This window comes from Triticum urartu, chromosome 3A (genome assembly GCF_056163025.1).
Source record: "Triticum urartu cultivar PI428250 chromosome 3A, HENAU_Tu73, whole genome shotgun sequence".
Lineage (NCBI taxonomy): Eukaryota > Viridiplantae > Streptophyta > Magnoliopsida > Poales > Poaceae > Triticum > Triticum urartu.
The window spans coordinates 527,299,874-527,314,789 of NC_141875.1; the positions used below are offsets into that span (position 1 = coordinate 527,299,874).

At 48.5% G+C, this 14,916-nt stretch overlaps 1 pseudogene; it reads left to right on the forward strand.

Moving 5' to 3' along the window:
- Positions 1 to 590: 590 nt before the first annotated feature.
- The window catches only part of LOC125546936 (uncharacterized), a 31,182-nt pseudogene continuing 16,856 nt past the window's right edge, over positions 591 to 14,916 (forward strand).

Genomic DNA, 14,916 nt, shown 5'->3' on the forward strand with positions numbered 1-14,916 from the left:
TCCAAGCAATCCAGACTCGGACCAAGTCAATGCCATCTAAGCCGTTCCCTAGAAGAGCTTTAATCCTCTTGATTTTGGGGGTGAGTGGCAGGCGTTCAATAGCTGTCAACTTATCCGGCGGCGGGTGAGTAGGTTCAAGGCGCAATGCGCGGAAGCCGGGCAGTGGATTTTTGCCAGCCGGAGAAGTATCTTGGCAGTAGAACCATGTCTGGTTCCAGTCCTTTGGATGACTCGGCAATTCAGCATAAGGGAACAGGCAGTCTCTCCGCCTTTGAATTGATATGCCACCAAGCTCCAGACTGGGCCCGTTGGCCCGTTCATTCTGCCGGTTCAAATAGAACAATTCCCTGAACAGGAGTAGGTTGGGTTCTTCTCCAAGGTAAACCTCACAGAAAACTTGAAAGTTGCAGATATTTGACACGGAGTTGGGCCCGATGTCTTGAGGTCTTAAGTCAAAGAAGTGCAAAACGTCTCTAAAGAATTTTGAACTGGGAGGAGCAAATCCCCGGCTCATGTGATCGGTAAAAATGATCACCTCCCCTTCCTTGGGTTGAGGTTTCTCTTCAGACGGGTCAGGAGCACGATAAGACATGACGTCCTTCTTGGGCAGATGGCCGGACTTCACAAACTCTGATAGTTTGCTCTCCGTAACAATGGATGGGACCCAGTTGCAGGTAATCGGAGGTTTAACAGCTTTGGGTGCCATTGACTAAATTGAAGCCTACAACAAGATAAAGGAAATTTTCCGGTTTATTAGAACCCGGAGAATAAGTATTATTGGGTTGTCTGAGATGGCGGCTTAAGTAGGGGCCTAATGACATACAGGTGGTTGTGTGATAATGTTTAAACAGCTGCAAGTATTAACGATGATGAAAATTGTCTTAAGTTGCCAAAAGCAGGCAGTGCTGACAGTCAGTATTATCTTAAACCGGTCACATGAACTACTATGGCTGAAACAGAGTCGACAGATGCCGTTTTTTGGCTTAAGTGTGGAACAAACATGTTTCACAAGTTGCAGCTATTATTTTGGATCAAACGATCGTTCTGAAAAGAAAAATTTCTAGACCTAAAACCAGTGCAGAGAAGTTCATACACTCGAAAGAGGCCTTTAAACAAGGGAAATGAGATCTATTTCTATTCGAGATGGGTGCGGAACAGCCGCCGTAGTAGTTCTAACTGTCTAAAGATCAAAAAGGAGCACTAAGGAGGAAAACTATCAAGGGTTTGCAACGGGCGGCGATGAACACCGACGAACTCGGGAGGCCGCAATGCAGATCTAAAAGCAGGGAAGGAAAAGGACTTACGGATGCAGAGCTGTTGCAGGGTTCCGTCACATTTCTCTGGTCAAGTCAGGTTGATGCAGCGGCCTGAGTTGGAGAAGACGAGGAAATCTGCAGCGGCGGCGGCGGCAGAGCTCGAGCGGCAGAGAAACAGTGTGAGGAGGAAGACGACCGAGGAAGGAGAATGGGAAAGACCTAGGTCGCACCTATTTATAAGGAAGGGCCGACTGAGACGGCGCGAGAAACGAGGGGACCGAACATCATTATCCAGTGACCCCGACGCCTCGTTTTTCGGAATGGTTAGTAAAGGCAAAGATCCGTTGGAAGATATGATGGAGTAAAATATGAATTTAATTGAAGATGATGTCACGACGGGTTAACGCGGAACCAGAAGATGACGTCATGGCGGGTTAAAACCTTTGCGCAGACAAAAAGACTGAAGGCTTGTTTCTTAAGGTATTTTAAGATTGACATGAACCGGTTCAAATCAATCTGGGGCCTAATGTTGGGGATATAACTATTTGTGTAAGCCGCCCAGGAGGGGCCGGGTTACGCAAAAGGGACTCATCAGAAGAAGCCCAAGATCAAGCATGAAGATGGCGGTTCAATAAAGGGTCTAAAGCCCACAGGCAACTTAAGGCCCATAGTGGTAAACCGCCATGATGGCATGACTTGTATCATAAGGTAGAATTAACTAGTCACCGAGCCGGAGACTGTCTATGAGCCGGCCGGGACTCTGTAGGCCGCAGGGCGTCAACCCGTGTATATAAGGGGACGACCCGTCGGCGGCTTAAGGGCCAGAAAACAACTGATCGAGAGCCAGGCATAGCGTATCTCGCTCCCTGGTCATCGAAACCTCAAGCAATACCAACCCAACTAGACGTAGGCCTTCCTTCACCGTAAGGGGCTGAACTAGTATAAACCTCTCGTGTCCTTTGTCCCGATTAACCCCTTTAAGCTTCCTAGTTGCAATGGCTCCACGACTAAGTCCTTGCAAGAGGACATCTGCCGTGACAATTCCACGACAATATATGTACACGTTCGCGACAAGACAGACAAGGGTATGTACTCTTTGACCGGGTGGGTCCCAGCTGTTAGGGAGGATAAGGATGCACTTCCTTGCATGCGAAGATATAGCTGTTGGGTCCCAGCTGTTAGGATGCAGTTGCATGCATGCGTCCATGGACGTGGTGCGTCCCCACTGTCAGCCTCTCACGTACAATCATCTTCTAATGACTCTTGTTTGTTGACCACGTTGACCACACCGTGCTGAGCGCACCAAGGCTGGTAGACGACAGCGAGGCCCCAGACTGGAACAACCCGGAGATGGGGAAGATGCGACAGTGGAGTCGCAGATGGAGAGGAGTGGGAAACTTGACTGGTTCGGGTGCCCGGCAGCACTGCCGCCCACGGGAGACAGGAGCAAGACCAGAGGTTGAAGAAGGAGCACGGCTGTTGGATTAACATCCAACAGTCCAGCTGCTAGAATCATTTGTTGATTAAGTTGACAAAGCCCTGCGTACACGTCTGCTTAGTAGGCCCACAAGTCAGCCACCAAATCTGTCGGGTCCCAGCTGTCATCGGGAGGAATAGTTTTTTTCGCATAACAAGGAGGCACTTCCTTCCGTGCGAAGATACAGCCGGTGGGTCCCGGCTGTAAGGGGAAGGAAACATCTTAATAAGGAGGAACTTTCCTTGCGTGCGACCATGGACCTCGTGGGTCCTAGCCGTTAGGCTCTCCACGTACAGTCCTCTTCCGATGACTCTCGTTTGTTGACCACGCCGCGCCGAGCGCAGCGAGGTGGTGGACGACGGCTAGGCCCTAGACTGGAACGGCCTAGAGATGGGGAAGACGTGACAGTGGAGTCGCAGATGGAGAGGAGTGGGAAACTTGACTGGTTCGGGTGCGGGGTGGGCCTACACTCGGCAGAGAATAATAGGAGGTGCAGAGTAGAGGAATGGCCTGGCCGTCAGCGGGGTAGCATTTCTCTATGAGGCACGCAAAATAGCGCCGCTAGACGCCGGAGGCTGGAGCAGGCGGTCCCGGCAGCGCTGGGGGAAGAAGACGTGAGATTGAAGAAGAAATGTCGGTCGTTGGATGTAAATCCAACGCCTTGCTTAGGCTTCAACCTTTGTATTTTTATTTTTTGTGAAAGTGCTTAGGCTTCGACCTACTGGCCCACATGTCAGCCAGTCCATTTGGTAGGCTGGGTGAAACAATGATGTAGCATCTATGCGGCCCGTTTATATATTATGGTAGAATTTAAAGCCCATTTGCATTTTTCTCACAATCCGCAGAGTTGCTAGGCTGGGTGAAAATATCATGTTGGGCTGGACAGAGAAATGTCATAAAAACATAAACACATGATTGCATGTCTATTACTGCATTGGTCAGTAAAATCTTTGCAAGCTTATGTACAAAATCACTAGGAGTTAACTTGCCAAGTTATATATAAACAATTATTACTATTATTTTGTAAGAACTTTCAATTTACAAAATAAAATATCATTTTAATTTGATGAGTTAATGGGACGTGGGGTATTATTTTTTTAGGCTAGACGTGGGACAGTTGAGTTGGTTCTAGGGAAAAGTACTAGGAGAAAACTCAGTTTACATCAAAAAGAAAGTGGCAGAAAATTCAGATATAGGATTAATGAAAACGAAAAATAAAGGAAGTGGGAAGGTCTATAAAATGGTTGGACGAATGATAGGTTTAACGGAACCTTATGTTGTTTCTATTATATATATATATATGTAATAAAGGGAAAACATAGGTTCAGTTTTTCATTCTTATAGAAAAATAGAACTGAGCTGTGCGTCGTCTTGAAAAAACAAACATAACTTGGGCTGCTGATGTTATAGACAAGCTAGGTTGGGAGGCCCAGAGGCCGCTTGATACCTGCTGGATCCAAAAAACGTTGAAACATGTGGTGGGCTACCCATGTTAAACAACAAAACCTAGGCCATGGACCTGGTGGGCCCGGGACTTTCAGCCTCTCGACGAACAGTTGTCTCCCGATTCCTCTTGTTTTGCTGACCATGTTGGGAATGATAGACAGCGGCGCCGCGGCGAGAGCACCAAGACAGAGCACGACGTCGAGACCTCGGACCGAACGAACCGGAGCGGGGGAAGACACAGGCGGAGGGGGGGTATGAGGGTTGACTTGTTCGGGTGTAGGGTGGGCCGGTGGAGCTGCCGCCGCCAAACAATGTGTGGGAGTAGAGGGATGGCCTGGCCAACGCCATAGGCTATGATGGCCAGCCGCTATATAGGAAGAGGATGAAAGGTTGAACAAAATAAAGAAATACAAATGGATAGGTGGTTGGTCCCATATGTCTGTGTACGAGACCTGCTGGGTCCACCTGAGAAGGGGAATATGTTGGGAGGAAGGAGATTCAAGGCACGACAGACGAGTGAACTAGTTTTTTTTAATGGACGAGTGAACTAGTTACATACATAAGCAAATAGCCACTAAGAAAAGCAAATAGGTTAATGGGTTCTTAGAAGAAATATTTTGAACAAAACAGATAATTACGACACATAGGCTAATGCATGAAACACTCAGATGATAAAGGTGCTTAAACAGACAAAGTATAACATCTAGACCTTCCTAGCACGCTTGATCATGACGTTGCGGCTGTCCGTGTACGCGTCGGTTATGGGAAGCAGACACGCCCTCATTGTCGGTATCAAAACTGGTGGATCTCGAGTAGGGGGTCCCGAACTGTGCGTCTAAGGCAGATGGTAACAGGAGGCGGGGGACACAATGTTTACCCAGGTTCGGGCCCTCTCGATGGAGGTAATACCCACGTCCTGCTTGATTGATCTTGATGATATGAGTATTACAAGAGTTGATCTACCACGAGATCGTAGAGGCTAAACCCTAGAGGCTAGCTGAGGGAGTCCTGGATTAGGGGGTGTCCAGATAGCCAGACTATACCTTCGGCCGGACTCCTGGACTATGAAGATACAAGATTGAAGACTTCATCCCATGTCCGAAAGGGACTTTCCTTGGCGTGGAGGGCAAGCTTGGTGATACGGATATGTAGATCTCCTACCATTGTAAACGACTCTGTGTAACCCTAGCCCTCTCCGATGTCTATATAAACCGGAGGGTTTTAGTCCGTAGGACGAACAACAATCATACCATAGGCTAGCTTCTAGGGTTTAGCCTCTCTGATCTCGTGGTAGATCTACTCTTGTACTACCCATATCATCAATATTAATCAAGCAGGACGTAGGGTTTTACCTCCATCAAGAGGGCCCGAACCTGGGTAAAACATTGTGTCCCCTGCCTCCTGTTACCATCTGGCCTAGATGCACAGTTCGGGCCCCCCTACCCGAGATCTGCCGGTTTTGGCACCGACATTGGTGCTTTCATTGAGAGTTCCTCTGTGTCGTCACTTTTAGGCCCGATGGCTTCTCCGATCATCAATAGCGATGCGATCCAGGGTGAGACTTTTCTCCCCGGACAGATCTTCGTATTCGGCGGCTTTGCACTGTGGGCCAATTCACTTGGTCATCTGGAGCAGATCGAAAGCTACGCCCCTGGCCATCAGGTCAGATTTGGAAGTTTGAACTACACGGCCGACATCCGCGGAGACTTGATCTTCGACGGATTCGAGCCACAGCCGAGTGCGCCGCACTGTCACGATGGGCATGATCTAGCTCTGCCGCCGAACAGTGCCCTGGAGGCCGCATCTGTGTCCGCTCCGACCCCTAGCTCGGAGCCAATCACACCAATCGAGGATGGGTGGTTAGACACTGCCTCGGGGCTGCAATCTCTACGGTGATCAAGCCGAACACCAGCCTTGTAGTCTGCGAAGCCCGTGACCCCAAGGTGCCGGACTCCTCTCCGGACTCCGAGCCCTCCGCGCCCCTAACGATCGAATCCGATTGGGCGCCGATCATGGAATTCACCGCCGCAGACATCTTTCAACACTCGCCCTTCGGCGACATTCTGAATTCACTCAAGTCTCTCTCTTTGTCAGGAGAGCCCTGGCCGGACTATGACCGGCAGGATTGGGATGTGGACGACGAAGAAATTCGATGCCCACCCACCACCCACTTCGTAGCCACTGTCGATAATTTAAACGACGTGCTCGACTTCGACTCCGAAGACATCGACGGTATGGACGACGATGTAGGAGATGAACCTGAACCAACGCCTATAAGGCACTGGACAGCCACCTCATCTCATGATGTATACATGGTGGACACACCCAAAGGAAGCGACAACGAGGAACACAGGGATGCAACGAGGGATCGTTCACTCGAAAAGCAATCAAAGCGGCGACGTAAGCGCAGCTCCAAGCCCCGCCTCGACAGAGACAGCAGCCATACAGACCCAGCCATAGAGCAGGACAAGCCGGCGGACGACGAACATGCCTTCTAGCAAGCGTCTGAATAGGGCAACTTGGATAAACAAACCGAACACCCTGTCCCCGGCGAAAACAAGAGTCCGGACGACCTTACGCCGGATAAACTCATGGAGCAGAAGAACCTCCACAAAAGGCTCGTCGCCACTGCGCATAGCCTGAAAAAGCAGAAGCGGAAGCTCAAAACTGCGGAAGATGCACTCAAAATCAGATGGAGCAAAGTACACAACACCGCAGACAAATATGGCGGCAGTCGCTGCACAAAAAGCTATCCAAAGCGAAAGCTACTGCCTGAATTTGACGAGGAGGCCTTAGAGCCCCCGCAGTCAAAAAATAGGAAAGCCATCCGGTCGGATGGACGACCGCATGGCCAGCATGGAGCGACAAGCGGCGCCGAACACAAGCCGGCACGCGATCCACCAAAGGATCCGCATCAAAAAGACGGCCTAGCTAGATCTATATACGGGCCAAGAAAGCAAGCTCTAGTAAGCAATGCAACACAACAAATATCCGAACATCACGGCACACCCAAATACAGGGGTGCCGCACACCCCCTATGTTTCACCGATGAGGTGCTGGACCATGAATTTCCAGCGGGATTCAAGCCCGTAAACATAGAGGCGTACGACGGAACAACAGACCCTGGGGTCTGGATCGAGGATTATGTCCTCCACATACACATGGCCAGAGGAGATGACCTCCACGCCATAAAATACTTGCCCCTCAAGCTTAAAGGGCCAGCCCGGCATTGGCTCAAAAGCCTTCCCGAAAACACCATTGGAAGTTGGGAAGATCTTGAGGATGCTTTTTGGGCAAATTTTCAAGGGACCTATGTCCGCCCTCCGGATGCAGACGATCTCAGTCACATAACTCAACAGCCCAGAGAGTCATCCCGGAAATTCTGGAACATATTTCTTACTAAAAAGAATCAGATAGTCGACTGTCCGGACGCCGAAGCCCTAGCAGCTTTTAAGCATAACGTTCGAGACGAATGGCTCGCCAGACACCTCGGCCAAGAAAAGCCAAGAACAATGGCCGCATTAACAAGCCTCATGACCCGCTTTTGTGCAGGAGAGGACTGCTGATTGGCAAGATGTAGCACCAGCAACCCAAGTACATCCGAAGTTAGGGATGGAAACGTAAAACCCCGACGCAGCAAGGACCAGCGCCGGAATAAGGGAAACAGCCCAAAGAGCATGGCGGTCAACGCCGGATTCAAAAGCTCGCGGCAGAATCAGAGAAAGCCGCCCCTCAAGGATAATAGGGACGAGCTATCCAACTTAAACAAAATCTTGGACAAGATATGTCAAATACACAGTACTCCCGGGAAGCCTACGAACCATACCCACAGAGATTGTTGGGTTTTCAAGCAAGCCGGCAAACTCAATGCCGAACACAAGGGGCTCGACACACCAAGTGAGGACGACGACGAACCCCACAAGCAGAGCACCAGGAAACAAAATGATTTCCCACAAGAAGTCAAAACAGTAAACTTACTTCACGTGACGAATAGAACGGCGCCACCAGAGATACGTGCCATACGGCCTATCCCAAAGGAGTCTCGCCAATGGTTGTTAAAACCGATCACCTTCGACCATCAGGATTACTCTACAAGTATCCGGAACGCAGGCTGGACTGCCTTGGTATTAGATCCAATAATCGGCGGACTCCACTTTACAAATGTCCTGATGGACGGCGGCAGTGGTCTAAACCTGTTATACCAGGATACAATCCGCAACATGGGGATAGACCCAACAAAAATTCGCCATAGCAAAACCTCCTTTCAAGGGGTAACGCCAGGCCCGGATGCCCGCTGTATGGGTTCTATCCGGCTAGAAGTTATGTTCGGCTCCCCCGATAACTTCCGTCGCGAACAGCTAACTTTTCACATCGCCCCATTCTCAAGTAGCTATCAAGCACTGATGGGACGCGAAGCTTTCGCCCGCTTTAACGCAATACCGCATTATGCATCTCTTACGCTTAAGATGCCCGGTCCACAAGGCATCATCTCATTAAAAGGAAAACATTGAGTGTTCCTGTCGCGCGGAAGACAGTGCGGCTGCCTTGACAGCCCCACAATAAAGCGGCTTCACCAGCCAAAGCACCTAAACAGGTCGTCAAGACCACGGACACGGCTAGACGAGTCCAGCAAAAACATACAATTGATAAAGGCTTATAGCCGTATACCCCTGTACTAGGGTCTCCGCGCATATAAAACAAGAGACAATAAAGCTCAATTTTACCCATTTCGATTTATACTTTGTTTATTTAGTATAACTTATGTTCGGCACGATCTTTCTTCAACTAAGTTCCTCTCTTTTTACAGATGAACACCGTGCTACACCCGTCCAGGATACGACACAACGGAGACACATGCGCAGACGTGCAGCAGGGACCCGTTCCAAGGATTCTTTTCGGATTAAGACCCTGCGTAAACCTTTTTTACTGTCTCTTGTTGATACACATCCCCTGGTTTCTTGGTATAACCAAGGAGGAGGCTGGCGTTTTGGCATGTGGCCACGTCAGAGTTTTGCGCGTACCTAGACACTAGGGGCTTATTACTAAGGGCGTTATCCCGCCCTCCCTCATAAAGACCGAATACCTTAGGGAGTGTTCGGCGTCGCGAGTTTGGCCTTATATGCATCAGCTCCGAATCATGTCTTTGGTCAAATTTTGGGTTTTCCCGGCTCCTATGTTTTACTGCCTTATGTTCCGCTCTATCGGCTAAGGCGGCACCAGGAGAACTACTGCGATTGTGCCCCGGTTCGGCCAGGCGAGCACCTCAGTAGAGAAAGCCGAAAACTGACTGTCATGATATAGCGTGAGACTGGTCAACCACTCGATGACTTACCAGAATCTTTAGGATTCCTCCGCATTAACGAAGGGCCGTTTCCTGGCCAGGCACATACGCGCCCCGAGTTCGGGTGAGCGCAGGCGCCACCAGGGGCTATATACATAGCCTCACTGTCAAACTCCTATGGCTAAGTGAAAGTGATAAAGCATCATAGTCTGATTGCCTAGTTCGTTGCGCTATCACCTCCTTTGTAGGACCAAGACGTTGGATCAAGTGTAAAAATGCGCCTTCTGCGAACACCCCCGCATTATGTGCGTGGGGGCTGAAGCCGACGACTGCCATCTTTCAGATTATATATACATATATGTTAAACGGCCGCACAGGAGGTATCATAATACTTGCAGGCACAAGTATAAAAAGCTTCTACAATTTATCATAATACTGTTTTACAATAATATATGCTATTCGAATATAGTATCCTTCGAGCACTGCGTCTCTATTAAACGAGCGCCTTGCAGAACTTCCTAAAAATAGTGCTCGGCAGGTACTCGGCTTCCATCCGAGTCTGGGGATGCAACAGCGGTGGCTTCCATTTCCGCCCAGTATGTCTTGACACGGGCAAGAGCCATCCGCGCACCCTCTATGCACGCTGACCTCTTCATCGCATTGATATGCGGCGCCGCACCAAGGAACTGCTGCACCAAGTTGAAATAACTTTTCGGCTCTTGCCTCTCTGGCCACAGATGACTCATGACATACTTCATGGCGAGTCCGGACAACTTATTTAGCTCGGCCCATTCGGCCAAACGATCGGCTAATGACATTGGACGCTCTGGATTGTGGAACTGCGACCAGAAGAGCTTTTCCACTTCGCGGTCTTCTTGATCTCGGAAGTGTTCAGCCACATCTGCGGCACTCGCTGCTAAATCCAGATAGGTGTCCGCCGTATTCCACATCTGGTCTAACGGAGCATGTTTAGGATCACAGAACTTCCTCCGCAGCATAAAGGGCTTTCCAGCCGCGATCTCTCTGGCCTGACGCAGCTCCTCCTTCGTAGCTCTCATCACAGAGCGAGCATCCTTGGCATCGGCAACGGCCTTCTTCAGGTCCGTTTGTTCCGCCCGATCTTCTTTTTCAAGAAGCTTGCAACGGTCAGCAGCGTTCTTCAGCTTCACGGCCATCTCGGCCATTTCCTTCTTGCTTCGGCAGTGAGCAGCCTATTCGGCTTTCAGCTCTTCAATTGCCTTTCCGGCAACCGTATCACTTTTCCTGGCTTGCTCCTTGGCTCGGGCAAGTTCCCCCCGAAGATTCTCCATGGCAGCAGCACCATCTGCATCAAGCGCACACATTGTAAGATACTGGCATAAAGCTCCTCTTACCAGGTGCCGCCGGAGGAATTACATACCTTGTGCCTCGTCAAGCCGCTTGTTGACAAGCACGATGTCCGCATCTGCCATGTCAAGTTGCCGCTTTAGCTCGGCAAATTCATTAGTCCGGCTGGCCAACGGACACTTCGCCACCTACGTATGAAGGCGGCATATTAGACCTGGGATTATGATCCTCTACGCGTCTTCACTTTTGACAACACACAGAGTCTCAGGGGCTACTACCTACACAGGGCGCATCTTATTTATGCGCAACTGTCCAAAAAGGGTATATTATTTCGCGTACCTCAAAACCTGTCAGTAAACTCCTGACTGCCTCGTGCAATCCGCTCTCCGCGGATGAAATCCTCTCAATCACCATACCCATCAATGCACGGTGCTCCTCTGAGATAGATGCTCACCCTAGCAGATCCTTCAGCTCCTCCGACCGCGCACCAGATGGTGCCGGACTCGTCTGATGGCCCTTTTCGAAGGCCGGACGCGGAGGGCTTTGGGGGCCATATGAACCTTCCGGCACTGCCGGATTCGGAGAAACCCTCCGCGACGATACCTCAGGGTCGCCCACCTCGCAAGGCGGTACGGCAGGGGGAGGCATTCCGCTCTCCATCATTTCCGAAAGAAGATCCCCCGAAGACGAGCTCTGCTGAGAAGGGCTAAGGTCCGAGCTACAAGGTAAATTTTCGATTACTTTTCTCAGATATAAAGCAAGGATTTCTCTCATCTCTTAAAAAGAAAAACTCCTCTCTACTTACGGCTCGGTGGAGGGCTGATCCACTTGAGGGCATAATTCGGCCGAAGCATCCCCCAGCACAGGACCCTCTAGCGAAGATTTCTTCCCCCGCTTTGAGGCCATGGTCTCCGGGTCTTCAGAGGCGGTCCTCTTCTTCCACTGAAGAGAGGAATTTTCGATTCCTCCCTTCCAAACAGCCTCCTTCGAGGAGGCTGTAGCTTCCTTGTCCCCTCCCTCGCTTTCCTCCGAAGGCACAACCTCCAACATCCTGACTAGCACGGGACCCGGCGTGGTCTCGGGGAGGGGGGCCGGACACCTGATTAGCTTTGCTTTCGCTATCCGCTCCTGTTTAAAGGACAACTCTTTTAAGGGCAATTTTATGATAAATATGCGGATTGCGAGTTCGGGCACGGGGCTACTTACTTGAGTATCCGGGCGGTTGCAGCTTAGACCTGCGTCCTCCGTCAAGTCCGGACACATTGCTTGTGATCTGAAGAACAATTTGTACATCTCCACGGGCGTCGCACCCATAAAATGTTGGAGAGCTCGTGGTCCCTCCAGATTGAACTCCCACAGGCGGAGGGGGCGACGTTTGCAGGGTAGAGCTTGGCGAATCAGCATAACCTGTGTCGCCATGACTAGACTGATATCTCTTTCTAGGAGATCTCGAATGCGGCCCTGCAACAAGGGCACGTCCTTGGACGGCCCCCTGTCCAGTCCTTTATTAACCCATGACACTAGCTGTGGTGGGGGACCCGGGCGAAAGGCAGGTGGCGCCACCCACTTGGGGCCCCTGGGAGCGGTAATATAAAACCACTCTCGTTGCCATAAGCTGGATTCCTATTGAAAAGAGCCCTCGGGCTGTGGAGCGCCAGCATTCTTGCTTATAAAAGCACCTCCGTACTCCGCATGCCGTCCCTCGATCATCTTCGGCTCTACTTTGAAGGTATTGAGCCATAGTCCGAAGTGAGGAGTGATACGGAGGAAGGCTTCACACACGACGATGAATGAGGAAATATGGAGGATGGACTCCGGGGCTAAGTCATGAAATTCCAGCCCATAATAATACATGAGCCCCCTCACGAAGGGATCCGTCGGGAAGCCTAGCCCCCGAAGGAGTGAGACATGAAGACCACACTCTCACCAGGCTTGGGAGTGGGAATGACCTGCCCTTGAGCAGGCAGCCTATGCCAGATTTCACCGGTCAAGAACCTAGCCTCTCTCAACTTCAGCACATCCTCCTCTATGACGGAGGAGGGCATCCATCGGCCTCGAAGGTCGGAATCGGACATTGTCGAAGGTCCGAAGCGCCTGAAATCTGGAGCCTTGGGTGTTGGAACTCGAGGCGAAGGGCGAACTCGTTTGAGATTGAAAGAAAGGACTAAGGCCTTGGTCTCTTTATAAGAGGTTGAATACCAAGGGCCCTCCCCGTGACCGTTTGGGACCCGCCTTTGATCGAGAAAACATACCAACGGGTACGACTGGGTTACCCACGCCCGTATTGATGAGAATCTTTTATAGACTGGATAGGCGCCTGCGACATAGAATAGAGATAAAAGCATTACCAAAGGCTCATTCATCGAAAATCAAAATCATACAGACAGGAAAAGAAAAACGAATTTCTATCAAATCAATAGAAGAAAGGATCCTTTCCCTGATTTGAATCCCGTCCTCCTTCAAATAGGATATCTCTAGACTTCCCTATAATAACTGCAATGATTTTATCCATTTTGCGAATTTCTACTTTGTTTTAAGTATATTTATTACTTTGTTTATAGATACATTATGTAAATTGATCAACTTTAAATAGAAAAAATAAAGTAAAGAGTAAATAAGAAAACAGAATATTCTGTCTCATAGTTCTGAAATATTAATCCTCAAATTATTAACAAATAATAAAGTCTATAATGATCGAATGAAAATACCAATAAATTCTATAATTTTATTTTTTAATATCCTATAGTTAAGCATATCAAGCTAACTTTATCTTTAAGAAGTTTTAGTATTTTTTTATTTTTATAAGTATAACTTCAAATTTAGAACTAGTTAATAGCTAAGATTAATAACTAATATCTTTGGTTCTATTTCATCTCTTCAACAAGTTTAGTAATAAGCATAACGGCCCTATTGTTCCGATGGAGAGAAGAACCTATAATTAGCTTTTCGGGAAATTTCCAAACGAACAATTTCAACGAAATCTTTCAATTTCTCATTTTATTATGTTCAACTTTAACAGTAATTTGCTATAGAGAATTTCTAATTTCTATTAAATCAAAATAAGATAATATAAGATATTATATTATTGCTGGAAAAAATTGTTATTTGATTTGATACATTGTGATCCTAAACGTTGATGAATTAAGAAAAACGGAAAGAGAGGGATTCGAACCCTCGGTAAACAGAAGTCTACATAGCAGTTCCAATGCTACGCCTTGAACCGCTCGGCCACCGGCATTGAATAGATCCGCAGATAAGAATATTTGTCCATCTGTAATGGAGATTACATTAGTAGGAATATAGGCGGAAACGTCTCCAGATTGAGTCTCAACTATTGGTAAAGCGGTCATACTTCCTTCGCCCCAAGGCACATTAGCATGGCGTACTCCTCCTGTTTGAATCGGAGTTTGAAACCAAACAAACTTCTCCTCAGGAGGATAGATGGGGCGATTCAGGTGAGATCCCATGTAGATCTAACTTTCTATTCACTCGTGGGATCCGGGCGGTCCGGGGGGGGCCACCACGGCTCCTCTCTTCTCGAGAATCCATACATCCCTTATCAGTGTATGGAGAGCTATCTCTCGAGCACAGGTTGAGGTTCGTCCTCAATGGGAAAATGGAGCACCTAACAACGAATTTTTATGAAAGCGTTTCATTTGCTTCTCTTCAATGGAAGTTTCATTTTCCCAGAATGTATCCTAATTTTTGGCCTAATTCTTCTTCTGATGATCGATTCAACCTCTGATCAAAAAGATAGACCTTGGTTCTATTTTCCATATCCATATACCGTTGAATCCTTGGGGTTCCAGAATCCGCCTATTTTACTAGTCTTCGGAAACGGAAAACCCTGAACCAAGAAGAGTTGGATATGTTATGTAGGGTATGTTTTTTTTATTAATTTTATTTTGAGCTCTCAAGATATCGATATATACATATACAATCTCTACATAATGTCTCTCTCTCTATCTCTATATATTATATATATAATATGTACATTATGCAGTAGACCCATAATGGGAAATCCAAGTGGCTAATTTTTGAATTAAATAAAAAGCCCTTCTTTATTTCTGTCTTAGTGAATCCCCATTCGACATTAAAAGTATATTGATTCTTTCCCAATAAACGAAGAC